This window comes from Scyliorhinus torazame, chromosome 1 (genome assembly GCF_047496885.1).
Source record: "Scyliorhinus torazame isolate Kashiwa2021f chromosome 1, sScyTor2.1, whole genome shotgun sequence".
NCBI lineage: Eukaryota > Metazoa > Chordata > Chondrichthyes > Carcharhiniformes > Scyliorhinidae > Scyliorhinus > Scyliorhinus torazame.
In genome coordinates this window covers 245,830,890-245,853,532 of record NC_092707.1, presented here as the reverse complement: position 1 = coordinate 245,853,532, position 22,643 = coordinate 245,830,890, and the positions used below count along the sequence as shown (strand labels likewise).

Here is a 22,643-nt window from a genome sequence, read left to right as displayed (position 1 = left end):
TTGCTTCTCCCCTGTCTTTACTACTACTACTTGTGCTCTCCAGGGACTGTTGCTGGCCTGGATTATGCCTTCCTTCAGTAGCCGCTGGACTTTGGACCGAATGAATGTCCGGTCCTGGGCGCTGTACCGTCTGCTCCTAGTGGCGACGGGTTTGCAATCCGGGGTGAGGTTTGCAAACAAGGATGGGGGCTCAACCTTGAGGGTTGCGAGGCCGCAGATAGTGAGTGGGGGTATTGGGCCGCCGAATTGAAACGTTAGGCTCTGCAGTTTGCACTGGAAATCTAATCCCAGTAATGTGGGCGCGCAGAGTTGGGGAAGGACGTAGAGCCTGTAGTTTCTAAACTCCCTCCCTTGCACCGTTAGGGTCACTATGCAGAAGCCTTTAATCTGTACGGAGTGGGATCCTGCAGCTAGGGAAATCTTTTGCGCACTGGGACGGATGGTCAAAAAACAGCGTCTTACCGTGTCGGGGTGGATGAAGCTTTCCGTGCTCCCGGAGTCGACCAGGCATGGTGTCTCGTGCCCGTTTATCAGCACCGTTGTTGTCGTCGTCTGGAGTGTCCGGGGCCGTGCTTGGTCCAGCGTCATTGAGGCCAGACGTGATCGTAGTGTTTGAGCGTCTTCCTCGAACCCCGTGGAGCCGTCGACACTGGGGTCCGTTGTTGCCGTCCAAGATGGCGGCGGGGGTGAACAAAATGGCCGCCCCATGCATCGCACATGGCTGGGGGGTCACAAGATGGTGGCGGGGGTGGACAAAATGGCCGTCCCCATGCGTCGCACAGGTCTGGGGGATCCCAAGATGGCGGCGCCCCTCCTCCCCTCGTGGTGGCCGGGACCCAAAATGGCGGCGCCTGCGGGTCGCACATGGGGCGCTGGGGGGGTTGGGGAGCGTCAGAAACGCGCAGATCGCCTTGTTCTCCAGGGACAGCGGTAGTCGGGACCCAAACTGGTTGCGCCTGCGGGTCGTACATGGGGCGCTGGACAGCGGTGACCGGGACCCAAACTGGTTGCGCCTGCGGGTCGTACATGGGGCGCTGGGGGGGGTTGGGGAGCGTTAGAAGCGCGCAGGAATCCTTGTTCGCCGGGGACCGCGGCGACCTCCCGGGACCGGCACACAGCCGCGAAATGGCCCTTTTTCCCGCAGCTCTTACAAGTCGCTGCGCGGGCCGGGCAGCGCTGCCGGGGGTGTTTCACCTGGCCGCAGAAATAGCAGCGGGCTCCCCCGAGACGACTTGGCGTCTGAACCGCGCAAGCCTGTGGGGTGGGGGGGGGGAGGGGGGGGTTTGTTGCGACGGGGGTCCACGGAGCCCAAGGAGCTGCCGCGCGGTCGGGGCCGTAGGCGCGGGCGTTTCGCGCGGCCACATCTAGTGAGGCTGCAAGGGCCCGTGCCTCAGAGTCCTAGCGACTCTTTTTCTAAAAGTCTTTAGCGGATTTGGGAAGAGTTCATACCAGCCACAAAAGCATCACACATCAACATGTCCGTGTGTTCCATCGCGTTTACCGGCGGGCAGCTGCAGGCCCGTTCCAAAATTAGTAGCGCGACGTAGAAATCATCTAGCGATTCTCCGGGACTTTGCCGTCTCATTGCGAGTTGGTAGCGTGCGTAGATCTGGTTCACTGGGCGAACATAGATGCTTTTTAGTGCTGCGAATGCCGTCTGGTAATCCTCTGCGTCTTCGATGAGAGGGAAAATTTCCGGGCTTACCCTCGAGTGCAGGACCTGTAGTTTCTGGTCTTCTGTGACCCGGCCGGGGGCCGTTCTGAGGTAGGCCTCGAAACAAGTCTGCCAGTGTTTGAAAACTGCTGCTGAGTTCACTGCGTTGGGGCTGATCCTCAGGCATTCCGGGATGATCCTGAGCTCCATAGTTCTTTTAAGCACGCTTAATAAATTGTAGCGCACAAAGACTCACGAGAGATGAAGTCGATGAGGCTTTATTAAGCGTGACTTGTTCCCTGCAGTTCAGTAGCTGACTGGCCTGCGGGGGAGAACTCCAGGTTCTTATACTCCGCCTTCAGGGCGGAGCTAGAGGTCAACAGCCAACCAGGACCCGGGATCTGTCAGCCAATGACATCACGGCTTCACAGTCCCACATGACCCCTAATGCATACTACCACACCCCCTCTGTCCTTCACTCTTCCTATCTCCCTGGTCCCTTAGCTAGTGTGCTAGCATCCCACTGGCTTTCTCCCCATACTCATATACCGCCCCCCTCGCCTTCCTCAACTGCCCCACCACCTCCCCTGTGGATAACAGACCAAACTCCATCTGCAGCTTCTGCCGCTCCTTCAACAGCCTCCGGGGCTTCAGAGTACCTTCTGCCCACCTGGAGTATTTCCCTAACCAGCCTATCCATCTCTGTCCGCTCCAGCTTCTCCCTATGAGCCCTTATCTAAATTTGCTCCCCGCTAACCACTGCCTTCAGCGCTTCCCATACCGTTGATGCCGAAATCTCCCCATATCATTTATCTCCAAATAATTCTGGATGGCCTCCCTCACCTGCCCGCACCCCCCCCTCACCTGCTAACAATCCTACATCCAATCTCCATTGCGGGCGCTGACCCCCCTCCTTGCTCACCCGTAAATCCACCCAGTGTGGGGCATGGTCCCACACAACAATCGCGAATACTCGGCATCCACCACCCTCGCCAGCAAAGCCATGTTCAAAATGAAAAAATCAACCCGGGAGTACACTCTGTGAACATGGGAGAAAAAAAGAAAACTCCTTCGCTCTTGGCCGTCCAAACCTCCACAGGTCTACCCACCACATCTGTTCCATAAACCCCCTTAACCTCCGTCTTTCTAATGAAAACAGTCCGAGTCATTCAGCCTCTCTACATAGCTAACACCCTCCAGACCAGGCAACATTCTGGTAAACCGCCTCTGCACCCTCTCCAAAGCCTTCTGGTAGTGTGGCAACCAGAATTGTGTGCAATATTCCAAGTGCGGCCGTACCAGGATTCTATACAACTGTAGCATGACTTGCCAGTTTTTAATACTTGATGCCCTGTCCAATGAAGACAAGCATTCCGTATGCTTTCTTGACTACCTTGTCCACTTTCCACTTGTGTTGCCACCTTCAAAGATCTGTGGACCTGCACGCCCAGATCTCTGACTTTCTATATTCCTAAGAGTTTTGCCATTTACGGTATATTTCCCTTCCATGTTAGACCTACCAAAATGCATTACCTCACATTTGTCCTGATTGAACTCCATTTGCCATTTCTCTGCCCAAGTCTCCAATCTATCTATGTCTTGCTGTATCCTCTGACAATCCTCAGCACTATCTGCCACTCCACCAACCTTGGTGTCATCCACGAACTTACTAATCAGACCGGCTACATTTTCCTTCAAATCGTTTATGTACACCACAAACAACAAAGGCCCAAGCACCGATCCCTGTGGAACACCACTAGTCACAATCTTCCATTCAGAAAAACACCCTTCTACTGCTACCCTTTGCCTTCTGTGACCGAGCCAGTTCTGTATCCATCTTGCCACCACACCTCTGATCCCGTGTGACTTCACCTTTTGTATCAGTCTGCCATGAGGCACCTTGTCAAAGGCTTAACTTAAAAAAAAAAATTTAGAGTACCCAATTCATTTTTTCCAATTAAGGGGCAATTTAGCGTGTTCAATTCACCTACCCTGCATTATCTTTGTGTTGTGGGGGCAAAACCCACGCAAACACGGGGAGAATGGCCAAAGGTTGTCCCATGTAAACAACATCTCCCACCCTCCCCTCATCAATCATCTTTGTCACCTCCTCAAAAAACTCAGATCAACTGTAATTGTTTCCCCGGTGCCCAAATGTATATGTCCCCGTCCCCCCCCCCCACCACAAACAGATGCCTACTTATGTGCTAAAAACAATACTGCCAATTGTACAGAGCTACTGTTGTTGAGCTAGCACATAATACCCTACCAGTTATTTTATTCTAACTATTTTTTTGTTGTTGTTTGTTTTGTTTTTTGTGCGTGTTACCTTCTCTTCTCTATATATATATATATATATATATATATGTGTGTGTATTCTATTTTGTGTACATAACGGTAAATATACTTTATTCAAAAACCCAATAAAAAACATATTTATAAAAAGAAAACTCAAATCAAGTTGGTGAGGCACGGCCTGCCCTTCACAAAAGCATGCTGTCTATCGCTTATGAATCCATTTGTTTCCAAATGGGTATAAATTCTGCCCCTGAGAATTCCCTCTAATAATTTACCTACTACTGATGTGAGGCTCACTGACCTATAGTTTCCAGGATTCCCTGCTACATTTCTTAAACAGCGGCACCACATTAGCCATTCTGCAGTCCTCTGGGATCTCACCTGTAGCCAATGAGGATACAAAGATGTCAGTCAAGGCCCCAGCAATTTCCCCCCTTGCTTCTCTCAGTATTCTGGGATAAATCCCACCTGGCCCAGGAGATTGTTACTGTACCAAAAGTCTACCTTCACTGGTCAGTATACACTTGGGCAGGATGGGTTGGTGGGGCATTGCTAGGGCCGTTTGGCTCCAGAACCTAATAAAACGTTGGTCCAAACATAGACACAGTAAAAAGTCTTACAACACCAGGTTAAAGTCCAACAGGTTGTTTGTCGTCACATCAGATGATGAAGGAGCTCTGCTCCGAAAGCTAGTGACTCCAAAAAACCTGTTGGACTTTAATCTGGTGTTGTAAGACATCTTACTGTGCCCACCCCAGTCCAACACCGGCATCTCCACATCAAACATAGACAATAAGCTGAATTCCAGAGATGAGTTGAGAGTGACTTAAGGTAGCATTTGACCAGGTATGATATCAAGGAGCCTGAGGAAAATTGAAGGCAGTGGGAATTGGGAAAATCTTTCCATTGGTTGGAGTTGAACCGAGCACAAAAGATTGTGGTTGTTGGAGGCCAATCAACTCCATTGTAGAACATCTCTGCAGGAGTTCCTCAGGGTAGTGCCCTCAGCCCAACCATCTTCAGCTGCTTCAGTTGCCATCATAGAGGTTGATATGCATAGAAAATAGAAGCCGAGGGAGGCTATTTGGCCCTTTGAGCCTGCTCCACCATTCATTATGATCATGGCTGAACTCAAGTTCAATACCCCGATCCAGCCTCTCTCTTCTCCTCTTCTCCCCCCCCCCCCCCCCTATCCCTTGATTTCTTCAGCCCCAAGTGCTATATCTAACTCCTTCTTGAAATTACACAACATTTTGGCCTCAACTGCTTTTTGTGGAAGTGAATTCCACAGATTCACCACTCTGTGGGTGAAGAAGTTTCTCCTCACCTCAGTCCGAAGGTTTACCCCTTATCTTCAAACTATGGCCCCTAGTTCTGGACTCCCCCACCATCGGGAATATTCTTTGTGAATCTACGCTGTCTAATCCTGTTAGAATTTTATACGTTTCTACGAAATCCCCTCTCACTTGAACATAATCCTCACCGATTTAGTCTCTCCTCATATGACAGTCTCCCCATCCCAGGAATCTGCCTATAATCAGCTGCATTCCCTCCAAAACTCGAACACCCTTCCTCAGATAAGAATGCCAAAACTGCACACTTCAGGTGTGGCCTCACCAATGCCTTATGCAATTGTAGTAAAACATCCCTATTCCTATACTCAAATCCTCTCGCTATGAAGGCCAACAAACCATTTGCCTTCTTTACTGCCTGTTGTACCTGCGCGCTGAGGATGTTCACTGATGATTGCACAAATGTTCAGTTACATTTGCAACTTTTCAGATACTTAAGCAGTCTGTGCCTTAACGCAGCAAGACCTGGACAGCATTCAGGCTTGAGCTGATAAGTTGCAAGTAACATTAGTTCCACACAAGTGCCAGGCAATGATCATCTCCAAAAAGAGGGAGGGGGAGACATTTATTCTGTGGCTACAAGAACAGGTCAGAGGCTGGGAATTCTGTGCCATCTAACTCACTTTCTGGCTCCACAAAGTCTTTTCACCATTTACAAGGCACAAGTCGGGAGTGTAAAGGAATTCTCTCCACTTGTCTGCTTTGACGCCATTCAGGATAAAACAACCTGTTGATTAGGACCCTATCTACCACCTTAAGGATATATTCCTTCCACCCCTGACACGCATCAAAGGTGTGTACCACCTACAACTTGCTGTGCAGCAGCTTGCTAAGTTCTTTCGCCAGCATCTTCCAAACCTCTGATCTGTACCACCTGGAAGGACTAGGGCAGCAGGTGCATGAGCACATCACAACCTGAAAATCCCCTTCAAAGCCACACGCCATCCTGATTTGGAACTGGGTTGCTGTTTCTTCACAGTCATCAGATCAGAAATCTGAAAATCCATTTCTAACAGCACTGTGGTGTGTCTGCAGTGGTTCAAGAAGATGGAAATTAGGGATGGGCATTAAATGCTGGCCTTGCCAGTGACATTCACACACTGTGATCAAATTCAAAAGCAGTTAAGGCAGTGTGTAGTGAGATAGGGATGATGTGGACAGTGAGGGAGATGAGCATGCCATTCAAAGACAAGATCCCACTTGACAAAGTGAAGATTTCTCTAGGATGGGGATGGAGAAATTTGAGGCAAGTGTATAAAGGGAGTGCAAATAAAGATAAAGCCGCCAAAAGAAATGTTATTTCATGTTAAGTGAGGTGATGTCAATAAACAGCTAAAGCTTGGGAGGGAAGTAGTCACCACCAACTTTAAAGAGGAAGCTGTGGAAGAGGGCAAGCTGTGAAGTGGTGAAAAGTGTTAGTGGAGGAGTAATAGGAGCCTGAATGGGATCTGGTAGTGACAAACAGCCGGTCATCACGTTAGCATGGCAGATGGGTTGGAGACATGGAATATGAAGTTGGATGACATCAGTGAGGTGGGGAAGAAAAGAGTCATTGTCAGTGAGCCAGACTTCAGGTAGGCCACAGGGTTGACCGACCCAAACAGCTTGGGCATGAACAAAGATGACTGCAATTGCGAGAGAATCAGTGTTTTGGAGGGAGGCTTGTAATATAGCAGGCCAGGAATTGGAAGCCACCAGGAAAGTTGAAGACAGTGAGAAAGGGAGATGGAGTGATTGACCTTAGCAAACTAGTTTGTTGGGATCAGCAATAGAGGCTGTTGCTTTGGGAAAGATTGCAATGTATACTATGATAGACATGGCAAAGAATGATGTTGGTGGAGCAGAAGGCACGAGGGCGATATCGGGATAAGAGCATTGAATAACTTTGGGAGGTGGGATTAGCAGAGTTTTAAGTATGAACAATAATAGACAATTAATTGTCGAACCTAGTTCGTCAATCACTTAGATTATGGTTGATCTAAGTCTGTTGTTTACGTGCCTTGATCCATATCTGTTGATACTCTTGGCTGACAAAAGTAGTGCCAAGTGAGGTGGAATGCTAAAAATGTAGGGTATCAGAGTGACTGAGAAATGATCTGAACAAGTGGCCAGGATTTGCAATAAGCAGGTTTTTAGTACACACTTCAAGACAGAAGAAATCGGGTGTAGTTAAAGAGGTCCTTTTTAAATAGAAATTTGGGAAAGCGTATAGGAGGCAGGGACTCTGGTAGGAGTGGCTGGTAAAATTCACCATCAAGAGGATAACTAACTGAAGCTTTGGATTGCAGAACATGAAATAAACCAGATGTGGTTAATGCAGTACTTTAAGGTAGAAACTTAGTAAAGCATGAGTGGAGGGGGACGCATGGAGTTAGCTAAAATGTGCAAATGCTAATGTCAGAGCTTTTATATTGGTTATCAGAGCATGAAGCTTCTTCAGAAACATCACTACCTCAGCTGTAGAAGAAGCAACCGGTTTTCCAAATACCTCATTAAAACCTGATGGCTACTTCACACAAAATAAGTACTGAGAGTTCAATTCTTTGATGCTGCACATAAAATAAGTACTGAGAGTTAAATACTTTGACGCTGCAGAGCTTCGTATTAATAGAGTAGAGCGATGTTGGGCACAATTGGAAATCTGGCTGGAAATCGTGTTTGAAATTACACTGGTCTTTTTTTTAAAGTAATGTTATAATTAAAGTTTCCATTTACACTTATTTGCACATTGCCAAGATTTAAATCATATTGGATTGTGAAATAAAACATATTTTTCCTTAAATAAGTCTTGATGTACATGAGTGGTAACCTTATGCAGTTTTATTAATACAGATGAAAATGGGTTTATTACAAAAGCATTTTTAGTAAGTGCCTAGCTCACCATTTGTGGGTACCTGATTTTAAATTGCAGCAAATTACTTCTTAAAAATTGCACAGAAGCATTTTCTAGATTCATTGTATTATAGTCGGTTCTTAGTAAATAAAAATATTTAATAATTAACTGGCCTTTGCACCTTTAAACAAGATTAATTTGAAGAGCCTTTTCATATGGGAACAAAAGTGGTGGAAATGGTCCAAGCTCATTATTTTGACCTGGGAGAGGTGCATAGTTGTGTGGGCAGGGCTGGCTTCCAGCATAATGTTTTTTTAAACCAGCGTTAGAAGATGGCGGAAACTCTTAATTTTTGATCTAACCTTGCACGTTTTGAATCTTTAATTCTGATTTTGACCAATTTATTTTGTTTAGGTGAATTAGGTGAGTTTGTTTCCACTAACTCAACATATTTAGAACTTTCTATTATAGTTGGTTTATCAGAAATCAAAACAGTGTTATAATTTCGGCCCAAATAATTTTTTTTTGTCTTTTTTCGGTGGAGGAGAAGGAGGGCGGGGTAAAGTACGTGCACTTGGGGGAAGTTGAAATGCATGAGGCATGTGTTCTGATCCCAGCTGATACTACTGGACAGAATGGAACCCTGGCTCAATGGACCATAACTTTCACTTTTTATTCAGAGACGTGGATGAACAGTCGCAGGATTGCAAATTAATTTTTGACAAAAGAATAAAAGTTATTAAACACAAAAAGATTGACTATAATACAACTTTTCCACCTATATCCTTATAGATATACACAGAATTTTAAGGATAACACAAGTTACAAACTGTACCTGTACCCTAATGTTCTCAGTAAATACACAGTCCATGTGAACCAACAGTCCAACTGTGGTCAGGCACATCATACTCTGAAACCAAGTGGCGATGCCACCCCATAGAACTTCTGTGGATTTTTCATCAAATTCCCCCAGATGCTTATCACACTGAGCCAACTGGTCTCACTGGAACTCTGACTACCAGATGCGTGTTTTCAAACTCCACTCAAAGCATCTTCTCCTGCGCAAGGATTTCTCTCTGATGACTTCACTAATAATTCACTTCCAGGATTTAAATCTCTCCTTTCAGCATCCCACTGCCTTGGATTGCAATGTGCATTCAAACTTCCACACAATTTCTCAGGTTCCCAGCAATGCCAGTAGAACACCACAGCTTCATAGGCTATTATGGTGCCTCTAATCTTGGGGTTGCTTCAGATATCTGGCTTCTCGCTAGCCAACATAACTAGATTTGCACCTTTCAACTTTGTCTTTAACTGGGCACCTCTTTCTGCTCCTTTATTTAACTTCAGTAAACAGTACCTTGTTCAGATTCCAGTTTTTTGTTCCTTTGACTTCAGTCTTTCTAGGACTTCTCTTTCATCTGCTGATTTCTGAAACTATCTGTTCTTTAGATTCTGGGATTTTTTTCTGGCCCTTATTTGATTGTCCTGTCTCTGCTGGCAATGTCTGTTAGAGCTGCTTTCTTTTTATGTACCTGGTTCCAAACAAGTGTGGGCCCCAGGTTGCCAAGCAACAAACTAGTCTTTTTTAAAACCCTGTTTATTTTCATGTTGTAAACTCTTTAATTACAATGTAGGCACAGTCCCATACACATGCAGGCACCTTTGTTTAACATGAAGCTAATTAAAAGTTTTAAACCTTTCTTGTACAGAAACACAAAATTAAATTTACATAAAGCTATACCGTGTACCAATACCCACAAATACAAATATAGATTATTTAAAACTACCTGTTTCCTGACACTGGCAACAAGGGGGGGGAATCAAATGTTGGTCTTTGGCTGGAACTACATGTGCACTGAGGACACACAAAGACATGATTGGTTATGGTTAAGACTTTCCATGTGATCAAGTAGTCTGCCACCTTTCACTGAGCTTCCGTAAAGAAGGCATTCTTTTCAAATAATTAAGTGACATTTTTTCAAAAGTGCTTTGACATCTTGCCTATCAAATTATTCTTCTATTTTCCTAACCGTAACATTATCTTCACTGCTCAGAGATAAAAAACCTAATTGTATTTTGATAAAGTTCATTTTCTGGTTGTCTTTTCATCTGTAGCTTTATAAATCTTAAAAATGCAAACTCCCTTTTCCCATAAAAATGGATTGCAAATTCTCCTATTCTTTGGACAGGCCTTTATCTACCTCTGCTTTGACCTGCACCATTCAGTCATTAGACTAATGGACATTCGCCCCTCCCTCAATTTTGATAATGGTAGCAGAATATTTGTTTTCGTTTCTCCAGAACTCCCTCACTAAATCTTTTCCTTGCTTTCCTGTACTTTTTCCTGTTTTAAAATCCTCTTTAGAACCTATGTTTCCAAAAATGTTTCTGGGCATGTTTCCTATCATCTGTTGTGTGTTAGGAAATAGAGATAGATAGAGATAACTAATTTATATTTGTGCTGTATGTATTAGAAATAAGGTATAGGTTTAAGTTTAATTGGTGTTTCTGTATTAATATGATAAGAAATAAAACTTCAGTTTAGCTTCATGTTAAAAAAGGTAGCCTGCAAGTCTGTGGGTTTTCGTTTCTCTTAGTGCAGGCAGGGCAGAGGAACAGAAAGCAAGTCCTAGAGGCTAACGAGCAGAATGTCCCTGGAAGACAGTTGAACCAAAGGAATCTAGACAAAGTCCTGTTCAGTGAAATTAAAGCAAGGAACACAGAAAGGGCTCTGAATTAATAAGACAGCTGTACAAAGCAGATTTAAAGTCGGCTAGAGAGAAGTCTGATATCCGTTGGTGACACCTTAGTACAGCCTGTGAAACAGTGGTGTTCTGTTGTTTTGGTTGGGTACCTGAGAGAGTGCATCAAAGCTTGAATGCACATGGTGATCCAGGGCAGAGTAATACCAATAGGAGAGGTTGAAATCCTGGGTGTGGATCCTTGGTGAGTGGAAGAAGATTCCAAAATGTGTTCTTCAAGAGTGGAGTTTGGAAACCATTGTGTGAAAGCCAAAGTTCCAGTTGACTCGCGTTGTGACAAGCATCTTGGGGGATTTGGTGAAAACTCCACAGAAGCTGTTTTTGGGTTTCAGAATGTGCTGTGTCTGACCATATTTCACCTGTTGATTTACATGGAACGTGTTTACTAAGAACATTAGCGTATAAGATAGATTCTGAAACATGTATTATCCGTACAAATCTGTACATATCTGTAAAGGTATAACTGGGTGAAGGAGTAATGTATTAGAGTTGATCCTTGTTTAATAAATGTTTTATTCTTTTGATAAAAAGTTCATTGGCACTCCTGTGATTCTCTTCATCCACATCTCTAAACAAAACATAAAAGTTAGGATTGATCATGCTAGGGGTTCCACCCTGGAATCTGACTTATATAGTAGTTACATCAGGTGGGGTTGTAAACATGTGTCTCTTATGAATGACCGTTGGACATTTACAATGATAATGGTGCTATAATAATGTAATATTTTTATTGTATTTTAACCTGCTCTCTTTTTTCCTCCCCTTAATGAATTGCGTACGTTATGGGCAGTTTTGAAAAGGTTAAGATTTGCGTTTAGATATTTTATGCTTGTGCACACATTTTTAGAGTAGTGGTGCAAGATAGAATGTAGAATTTACTCCTTTTTATATAAAACAATTTTCATTTATATAGCATTTTTGATGTAGTAAAGTGTCCATATTACAGTCCCAAAAGTACATATCAACTCTTTTGCACAATTACAGAATCAGAATAAATGTATTTATTCAACAGCAGTTAGAAAGATAGTAATAAATAGTGCCCATGACTTGTAGAACCCCTCCGAGCTTCCCCTCAGTTCGAACTTAATCTTCTCAAGGGTCAAGTATTCCAACAGGTCCCCCCACCACGCAAGGGCACTGGGTGGAGCGGCTGCTCTCCATCCCAGCAGGATCCGCCTTCGGGCAATCAACGAGGCGAAGGCTATGATATCTGCCACCGCTCCCGTTTCCAACCCTGGCTGGTCCAACACCCCGAATATGGCCTCCTTGGGACCCGGGCCCAGTTTCACACGCACCACCTTGGAAATTATCCTAAACACCTCCTTCCAGTACTCCCCTAGCTTTGGACAGGACCAAAATATATGAACGTGATTCGCGCCCCCCCCCCCCCCCCCCCCCCCCCAAACGCTCACACGATCACACACATCCTCTACTCCTTCAAAAAATCGTCTCATCCTTGCCCTCGTAAGGTGTGATCTATATACCACCTTCAGCTGTATCAGCCCCAACCTCGCACATGAGGTGGAGGCATTCACTCTCCGGAGCACCTCACACCAGACCCCTCCTCTATAACCTCTCCCAGTTCTTCCTCCCACTTTGCTTTGATCCCTTCCAGTGGTGCCTTATCCTCTTCCAAAATAGCTCCATACACCGCTGACACTGCCCCCTTCTCCTGTCGCCTTGTCGTCAACACGTCCTCCAGCAATGTGGAGGCCAGTTCCTCTGGGAAGCTCTGTATCTCCTTCCTGGCAAAATCCCTAACCTGCATGTACCTACACACTTCTCCCTGCTCTAGCCCATACTTCGCTTCAAGCTCCCTCAATCCTGCAAACCGACTCTGAAGAAACAAATCTTTTAGCGTCTTAATCCCCTTCTCTTCCCATTTCCGAAAACTTCCAACCCACCTTCCTGGCTCAAATCTGTGGTTCCCCCGAATCGGCATTTCCCTTGAGGGCAGCGCGGTAGCATTGTGGATAGCACAATTGCTTCACAGCTCCAGGGTCCCAGGTTCGATTCCGGCTTGGGTCACTGTCTGTGCGGAGTCTGCACATCCTCCCCGTGTGTGCGTGGGTTTCCTCCGGGTGCTCCGGTTTCCTCCCACAGTCCAAAGATGTGCAGGTTAGGTGAATTGGCCATGATGAATTACCCTTCTTTTCCAAAATTGCCCTCAGTGTTGGGTGGGGTTACTGGGTTATGGGGATAGGGTGGAGGTGTTGACCTTGTGTAGGGTGCTCTTTCCAAGAGCCGGTGCAGACTCGATGGGCCGAATGGCCTCCTTTTGCACTGTAAATTCTATGACCCTAAACCCAACCCGAAGTGTTGGCGAAACTGCCTCCAGATTTTCAATGAAGCTATTATTACTGGACTCCCTGAATATTTCCCCGGGAGCGGCGCTGTTGCAAGTGCCTTCAGCCCCGACCCCCTGCACAAACTCTCCTCCATTCTGACCCACTGAGAATCAACCCCTCTGACCCAGCTCCGCACTGTCTCCACATTCGCCGCCCAGTAGTAGTACAACAGGCTCGGGAGACCCAAACCCCCTGCCGTCCCCTCTGTAGCAGCACCTTTCTCACTCTGGCCACCTTCCCTCCCCATATGAATGAGGTAATCCTTCCCTCAATCTCCCTGAAAAAAGACTTTGGCAGGAAAATCGGTAGGCATTGAAAAATAAACAGGAATCGCAGCAACACATTCATTTTAACTGCCTGTACCCGACCCGCCAGTGACAGAGGAAGGCCATCCCACCTTGCCAGATCGGCTTTCACTCTCCCCACCAAACTAGTGATGTTGTACCTACGAAGCCTCCCCCACTCCCGGGCAACCTGCACCCCCAGATACCTAAAATGAGTCCCCTTCCCTATCGCCTCCTCAAACATCCCCACCATCAGGGGTGCCAACCTATCCTTAAATTTTTTATAATATTCCACCGGAAACCCATTCGGCCCTGCCACCTTCCCCGACTGCATCCTCCCAATCGCATCCTTTATCTACTGCTCCACTATTGCTCCTTCTAATGTAGCCCTGTCCCCCTCCCCTAGCCTCGGGTACTCCAACCCATCTAGAAATTCCTGCATCTCACGGTCTCCCCCGAGTGGCTCTGACTTGTACAACCTCTCATAAAACTCCTCAAAAACCTTGTTAATCAGCACTGGGGCCACCACCAACTTCCCTGCCCTATCCTTCACCTGAAGAATTTCCCTTGCCGCTGACACTGCCTCCCTCCGGAGCTGACCTGCTACCATACCCCGCCTTATCTCCATGTTCGTAAACTGCACCCCTTGCTCGTCTCAGTTGGCGCACCGCCTTCCTGGTGGACAGTCGGTCAAAGCTCGCCTGTAGTTCCTTCCTCTTTTCCAGCTTCGCCGGGTCCCCATCCTCTGCATACCTCCTATCTACCTCCAACATCTCATCTATTATCCTCTGCCGCTCCAACCTTTCCTCTTTATCCACCCTGGCCTTAAACAAAATTACCTCGCCTCTCACCACCACCTTTAGAGCCTCCCAGACGACTGCCTTCGACACCTCACCCGTACAATTGAAACCTACATATTCCTTAATTACCTTTTCAATTTTCTCACAGAATACTTGGTTCCCCAAAAGCCCCACATCCAGTTTCCACCCCGGTCTCTGCGCTGCCGCCTTCTCTCGCACCATATCCACCCAATGTGGAGCGTGATCTGACACTGCAATTGCAGAGTATTCCGACCCCTTGACTCCAGCCAGCAAAGCCTTCCCCACCACAAAAAAGTCGATCCGTGAGTATACCTTATGGACCGCTGAGAAAAACGAATACTCCCGTTCCCTTGGGTGCAGGAACCTCCAAGGATCCACCCCTCCCATTTCCACCAGTAGCCCAGCCAGCGCCTTCGCCCCCCCTGATGGGACCAGCGAGCGCGGCCGTGATCTGTCCAACCTTGGCTCCTGCACCAAGTTCCAGTCCCCCCCCACAATCAGCTCATGCGTGTCCAAGTCGGGAATAGCCCCAAACACCTTCCTCGCGAATCCCACATCGTCCCAATTGGGACCGTATACACTTAACAGCGCCAGTAATCTCCCCTCCAGTGCCCCTGTCACAATCACATATCTACCCCCCCTGATCTGCCACCACCACCTCCATCTGGAAGCGTACCCTTTTGCTGACCAGCACCGCAACCCCTCGCGCCCTTCCATCAAATCCGGAGTGAAACACTAAGGAAATTCGGCATGTCCACATTGACTCTTACCAACTTTTACAGATGCACCAAAGAAAGCATCCTATCAGGCTGCATCACAGCCTGGTATGGCAACTGCTCGGCCCAGGACCGCAAGAAACTTCAGAGAGTCGTGAACACCGCCCAGTCCATCGCATGAACCTGCCTCCCATCCATTGACTCCATCTACACCTCCCGCTGCCTGGGGAAAGCGGGCAGTATAATCAAAGATCCCTCCCACCCGGCTTACTCACTCTTCCAACTTCTTCCATCGGGCAGGAGATACAGAAGTCAGAACACGCACGAACAGACTCAAAAACAGCTTCTTCCCCACTGTCACCAGACTCCTAAATGACCCTCTTATGGACTGACTTCATTAACACTACACCCTGTATGCTTCATCCGATGCTAGTGCTTATGTAGTTACATTGTATATGTTGTGTTGCCCTATTATGTATTTTCTTTTATTCCCTTTTCTTCTCATGTACTTAATGATCTGTTGAGCTGCTCGCAGAAAAATACTTTTCACTGTACCTCGGTACACGTGACAATAAACAAATCCAATCCAATCCAATCCACTTGGCTAACCCAGCCCTTTTTAAGTCTCACCTGGTCCTTCACCCTCAAGTGAGTCTCCTGCAGCATTGCTACATCGGCTTTCAAACTTTTAAGATGTGCAAGCACCCTGGACCTCTTAGCCCTCCCACGTTCCACGTGATTATCCTCACTGAGGGTCTCTCACCCCCCCCCCCCCAACCTTTCTTATTCACCATACCACCGGGCCCTGCCCTATAAGCCTGACCCGCCCCTGTCCATTGTTAACATCGAACCCCTTCTCCCCCCCCCTCCCAAGAACCCCCCCCCGTACAAAAACATCCCCCAACATCCATCCCTCCACCCCCTCTTGCTCGCCTCGTAGGCCCATTGAAGCCTGCTATCCAGGCTCCAACGTCCGCAGTCCTCCTCTCACCTCACCCCCGTTCACTAACTGACTTTAGTTAGCTAGCGTGGGTGGCTCCCCCCGCCAAGACCTCTCGCCCCCTTCCGCCCAGTCCCAGAGAAAGAAACACCAAAACAAACCCAACTATCCAACCCCTACAATTCACTAACATAACATTTAACCGTCGCAACACAGAACGCCATTAACTTGAACTCTGTAACAATGCAAAGAGAAGTAAATTTCAATACAAATCAGTAAAAAGAAAGTTGTAACATTTGTACATTTTATAGCCGCTCAAACACAGTCCACAGTCTCTCTTCCAGTTCCGTTCTTCACGTCTGTCCCAAGCCTTCTGCCCTCACGAACGCCTCAGCCGCCTCCGCTGTCTCAAAATAAAAGTCTTTGGCGTTATATGTTACTCTCAACTTCGCCGGGTACACCACACCAAATCGCACCCCCTTGTACAAAGCCGCCTTCACTCGCCCAAACGCCGCTTGTCTTTTTGCCAACTCCACCGTCCAGTCCTGGTAGATCCGAACCGCAGTACCCCCTCACGCTCCTGCTTCGCCCAGCTTAATACTTTCTCCTTCATGCAAAACTTATGGAAGCAGATAATTACTGCCCTTGGTGGCTCATTCACTTTGGGCTTCGGCCTTAATGACCGATGAGCTCGGTCTAGCTCATACAGGGTGGGGCTCTCACCACCCCCCCCCCCCCCCCCCCTCTCCCCTCACTCCCCATCAGCTCCGCAACTTCTTAGCGAAGTATTGCGTTTGCCTTGGGCCCTCTGTCCCTTCGGGCAAGCCCACAATTCTCAAATTGTGCCGCCTTGAGCGGTTTTCCAAGTCTTCCAGCTTTGCTCAGAGTTCTCTGTTAACCTCCACCACCCTCCGCAGCTCGTCCCCCATCGAAGTGACCTGGTCGCTGTGTCGTGTCATGGCCTCCTCCTTCATCTTCTCGCCCTGCTCTCTCACCTCGGCCAATGCCTTTGCCACCTCCACCCTCATCGGGCCGATTGCCTCCTCCAACAATGACCTCGACACGACCGCCATCTCTTTCCTCAGGACCTCCATGTGCCTCACCAAACGTTTTTCCAGCTCCACCACCATCACCTCGGTCATCTTCTCCACCGTAAGTAGTGCGGCCCCGCCTTGCAGTTCGGCTTCCGCCATCCTATCAACACTTTTGCTTTTGCTCGTCTTCTCCTTCGGCGGCGAACCCGCATTTCCTCCTTTCTTCGATGCTGCTTTTCGCATCCTTTAGCGGCTTATTGTTTTTTATCATCTTTCCTTTCGCCTCGCTCCCCCTTCACCCTTTGCCCTTCATCAATCTGACATTCTTCTTTTTTGAAAAAAACAACTTTCACCAAACTTCCTTAAATCTTCTTTCTTCTCTACATTCACCTGGGACCAGGCTTCAACCTTCTTTCTTCTTCCTAGGTGGGAGCCATCCGACGTGGAGCACCCTCCCTACATGGCACCCTGGCCTCGGGCCTGCCGCCTCGGCTTCCTCGTAGCTCCGCCCCCGCTGCTCTGACCTGCCGGGCCTGGCGCCTCAGCCCCCGCCGCCCGACACCCGCGCGGGGTTCTTCGCCGGTTTTTAAACGAGCTGGCTGCTCGTGGCAGCCAGAAAGGCCGACGATAGTCGGGGAGCGCGTGAGGACTCAGGGATTTCCCCGAAATCGCCGCGAATCGCGGCCACCTGCGGTAGCTCCTGTTATTGCAGCCGCCCTGCTCGCCCACGCCACCGGAAGTCTCTTTTTGAGCTTTATTAACCTGTTTCAATTAACTTGCCACATCAGTAGTACTATCATAAATAACCCTTAAAGTTAAAGTATTCAGTTGGAACTGAATCAAAATCAGCATATTCTTTTGAGGTACAGGAGCATGAAACTTATTCCCGTTCCCACCTTAATTGTAAAAGAAGCAATTGGTCTTCCAAACGTCTAGCAAAAATACTACTGTAGTTACTTCAAATAATTGCTGAATGTTTTGATGTCGAGAGCTGTAACCTAATCAAAGGGTTTAAGTGACATGGGAATAGTGAGCAAAGCTGAAATGTTTTTTAAAATTTAATTTTTAAAAAGTTTTTCTAATTAGGAGGCAATTTAGCATGGCTAATCCACCTACCCTGCACATCTTTTTGGTTGTGGGGGAGAATGTGTAAACTCCACATGGACAGTGACCCGGGGTCGGGATCGAACCCAGGTCCTCGGGGCTGTGAGGCAGCAGTGTTAACCACTGCGCCACAGTGTTAGCCACTGCCGCCCAAGCAAAGCTGAAACAATTTATAACTGCAATATCTGAATTCAGTTGTTAAACCCATTAATTCATTGTGAAATTATATATCTATTAAAAATCTTATGCCTGTATGCACCACTTGTCAATTTCTGCCAATTCTAAATTCAGAGACGGATTTACACTTTGTGGGGTCCCATGCTCACCTTTTCTGGCGTCTCCCCATGACATCACACCTCTCCCGACTCCACCCACCCTCGCCTTGAATGCAAAGGCACAAGCCACAAAAATACACACATTGATCACGGTTTTAGTGGTTTTTAACTTGTAAAAGCAAACCTGTATGAATGCTGAATTGAAATCCAGGCGTACCTCTTGTCAGAGCTTTGCAAAAATTGGATTAAGCTTTTAACTATCAATCTGTGACTCTGGATTTCAAACAACACTCATTGTACTCTTCTCCTGACCATTCCCCGCTTTCAAACTCTCCCTCCCTCCAAAATACACGCCTATACTCGCCGTTGCTGGCTGGCCTACCCACCTCAGCCCTGGGGGTTGAGTCGCCTCTCATTTACCCTCGCTGCTCAGTGGCTGCTGACTGACTGGCTCACCTTAGATTGTGGCCTTCGCCTGGCATCTTGCTACTGCTGGCTGGCGTGTCCTCCTCAGCCAGGTCAAATTGTCTCTTGCTTGCCTTCCTCGCTGCTCAACAGCTGCCGACTGGCTGACTCATCTTGGCTTTCACCTGGCGCTTTGAGCCTTGTCTCGCTGTTTCTGGCTGGCCTGCCCTCAGCCCTGGTTGAGAAACTTACTGGCTGTGCCTTTTTTTCACAAATGTAAAACACAGGATCTTTTGCTTCTGTCTCCTTCCTTTCTTGTCTCGCCACCTCGAGTTCGATACACTTTGCAGTTCTGGTCACCATATTATAAAGAAGGATATAGAGGTACTGGAGTGGGTGCAGAGAAGATTTACAAGATGATATCAGAAATGTGTGGGAATACACACCAGGAGAGGATTGACAGGCTGGGTCCCCTTTCACTTGAAGAAAGACACTGAACCTAATGTTTCCTATTGTAGGCTAGAGCAGTTCGATGCCAACATTATAGGATAGTTATCAAGAATCTGTTGGGGGATTCAGAAGAAACTTTTCTACTAAAAGAGTGGTAAAATATGGAACTTGCAACTACAGGGAGTGGAATAGTATAAATGTATTTAAGGGGGAGCTAGACCAGCATATGAGGGAGTAAGGAATGGACGTTTCTGATGGTTATATAGATTTTAGATAGGGAAAGATGTGTTTATGGACAGGAGGGGGTTTAATTTAAAACAGTCCTGATTTTCCCCCCCACCGTCATTCTATAAACAGAATGGAGTGTTTGATGTTTTATTTCTACCTTTGTAAGTGACAGTGAATTTTCCCCAACCCGTCAGTTTTAGAGTGATCCAATCCTCTATTAATAACCCCACAGCAGGACTTCCGGTGATGGTGGGCGGGAGGCAGCCGCACATTGGAGGGCATCCGTTCGGGTATGGCATTTTCGGGGTTTAACGCCCGGTCCTAGGGGCAACAAAGGCGGCAAAAGGCAGGGAGAAGGCACGGAGAAGGGAAATGTCAAAAATAAGTTTAAAAATGGCCGTGAAAAAAGCAGCTGAAAGTCCGTCAGGAAGTGGAAAGGTCACCGCGGGGACGGCAAGGAAAGTGGAGGCTGGGGCACCAGGGGAGGCCGCATTGCCCAGAGCTGAAGAAATGACTAAGGTGATGGCCGTGGAACTCGAAAGGCAGTTCACAAAACACATGGAGGCGATGAGGAAGGAGATGGGGGCGGTATTGAAAGTGCTGGTGGAGGAGGCGATTGCCCCGGTGAGGGCGGCGGTATTGAGCGTAGTGGCGGAGGTGCGGGAGCAAGGTGAGGCGCTGAAGGAAGTGGAAGAGACATTATCGCAGCACAGTGATCAACTTACCTCGATGGGGAAGGAGATGCGGAAGGTGATAAAGATCAACAAGGGTCTGCGAGCCAAAATGGACGACTTGGAAAACAGATCCAGGCGACAGAATCTGAGGATTGTGGGTCTGCCCGAAGGAGTGGAAGGCCCGAGGACGACTGAGTATTTTGCCACGACGTTGGCGAAGCTATTGGGGGAGGGGGATGATCCCTCCCGATATGAACTGGATCGGGCTTATCGGTCGTGGAGGCCAGTACCAAAGGAGAGTGAGATGCCAAGAGTAGTGACACTGTTTTCGTAGGTACAGTGTGAAAGAGAAGGTCCTGTGCTGGACAAAGCAGAAGCGGGTGGTGCAGTGGGCTGGAACTGGTATATGCATATATCAGGACTATACGGTGGAGCTGGCGAGGAGGCGGGCAGCCTTTAGCCGGGTGAAGAAGACACTACATCAGTAAGGTGCAGTGCGGCATAGTATACCCAGCTAAGTTGAGGGTGACCTACAAATCCAAGGACTTTTATTTTGGGACGGCGGAAGCAGCGGAGGAGTTTGCAAAGGCAGAAGGACTGTGGCTGAATTGAGAAATGGTCATGTACCGATGTAGCCTCATGTAACTGTATTTTTTCACTGCGTGCTGGTGTATGTGCTAAATGAGCCAACGTTGTATATATTTGGACAAGGGAAGAGATGAGACTTTCACTTGTAACGATGGTTCTTTGGGGTTTGGGTGTATATGCGGGGTTTGTGTGCTAAAGGGGATTTCTTGGTTTTCCTGGGATCGGGCAAGGGGGAAAAGGACCTGGGTGGGGGCCTCCACGCTGGCCGGTTTAAGCTTTCCAGTGAACGGGAGTGAGGTGGGGGGGAGGGGCTGCGGCCATCGGAGCCTGGCAGAACAGGTTCCGATGAGTCCAGCCAGGGTGGAAAGTTGGGGGTAGGAACAGAGGTCGGGGGGAGCAGTTTTATAAGAGGAAGTGGAGGTGAGGAGTCGGGGAGGGGAGGGGGTTTACAAATCATGGGTGTCATTTATGGTACTCTTTCGGGGATTGGATGGTATTGAATGTTAGGGGGAGGGGATGGACTCTATAGGTCAATGGTGACCATGGGCGATTCCTGATTCCTTTTTTTTTATCCTTTGCTTTTCCCACTGTGGGAGAGTTTGTTTTATTTGATGCTTATATTGTCAGGTGGGCCGTTGTTTGGGGTGGTGGGAGAATAGGATCGTTGTTATTGATAAAGGGATTGACTTTGTATTTGTTACCGTTTACTGCTTGTTGGTGGGGTGTAAATTCTGAAGAAAATGTGAAAATGGAGAATAAAAATATAAAAAAAAACCCACAGCAAACTCTGGATGAGGTAAAATCAGAGGGTTAGTTTATTTTACACACACTCTTAACGCAGGGGAGGGTATTGTTATGCAACTCCTGGTACATTCAAACAATAAAAGAGGAATAGTGGAAGGAAAGAGATACAGGGCAAAGCACACAGCCAAAATAATTATTATTGTTCCATGCGAGTATAGAATGAAAAGTCCAATGATATATTCCTTCACAGAGGTTAGCAGGCTGAAGCTGATGCGGAGTAATCCACTTTTCCAATGGTGCTGGCTTCCACAATGGGAGAAGCACGTAGAAATAAATGAATCTTGCAGTAGGCACAGGTACAGAAGTTCAGGTGTTTCAGTAGAAACAGTGCAGCTGAGGGCCCACCAGTTTAAACCTTGATAGAGCTTTGATTCTGCTACTGTTGTGTTGATCGAAGATGGTAGATTGCCTTCTTAACTTTACAAGACAATATTACAGGTTCTAGCGGGGTGGGGGTGGTATCATGTGACATTCCCCCACTTCTTCAACTTGGTTTAGACAAAGGATGTATATTCCTGGTCTGGGTTCTTGAGATGGTTAATGTTTCATCCATTTAATAAGTTTACCAGAGGTTTCAGGGTCCTTTGACCTCACAGATGAATCATCTCCATTGGCCAGAACTTTGCCTCAGAAATGTAAAGGGACCTTTCGGCATTTTCTTGGAATTTGATTTCTGCAGTCACTTGGGGCATTAACACATCTTCAGAGGTAACAAGGTTTCTGTGGTTTTCTGAAGGCTCAAAATTCCTTTTGTGTGACTTATCGCCAGTCATGACTTCAGTCAATGTAAAGCCCTTGTCCATTATATTAAAAAAATTAAAGTAGCAAGGATGATATTGACATATATTGTCTTCTTGGCATGACAGATGGGAGGGGGCTCAAGTGGAGCATAAACACCAACATGGAACCAATAGGCTGAATGGCCTATTCCATAAATCCCTTGTAAAACTGACTTGTAAAATAGACTTGAAGACTGTAGCACAGATGAACCGAGAATGAAGAAAGGTGGGTCTGCAAAATCAATGAATTCATGAGTCAATAAAGCAACTGTCCTGGTGAGAAGCTGCTGG

The 22,643-nt window shown here is 47.2% G+C and overlaps 1 protein-coding gene across 8 annotated transcripts in view; it reads left to right on the top strand.

Annotated features, from left to right (window-relative positions):
• LOC140420140 (mitogen-activated protein kinase kinase kinase kinase 3-like) overlaps positions 1-22,643 on the top strand; it is a 438,778-nt gene that overhangs the window by 13,608 nt on the left and 402,527 nt on the right. The gene's annotated exons all lie outside the window — the stretch shown is intronic.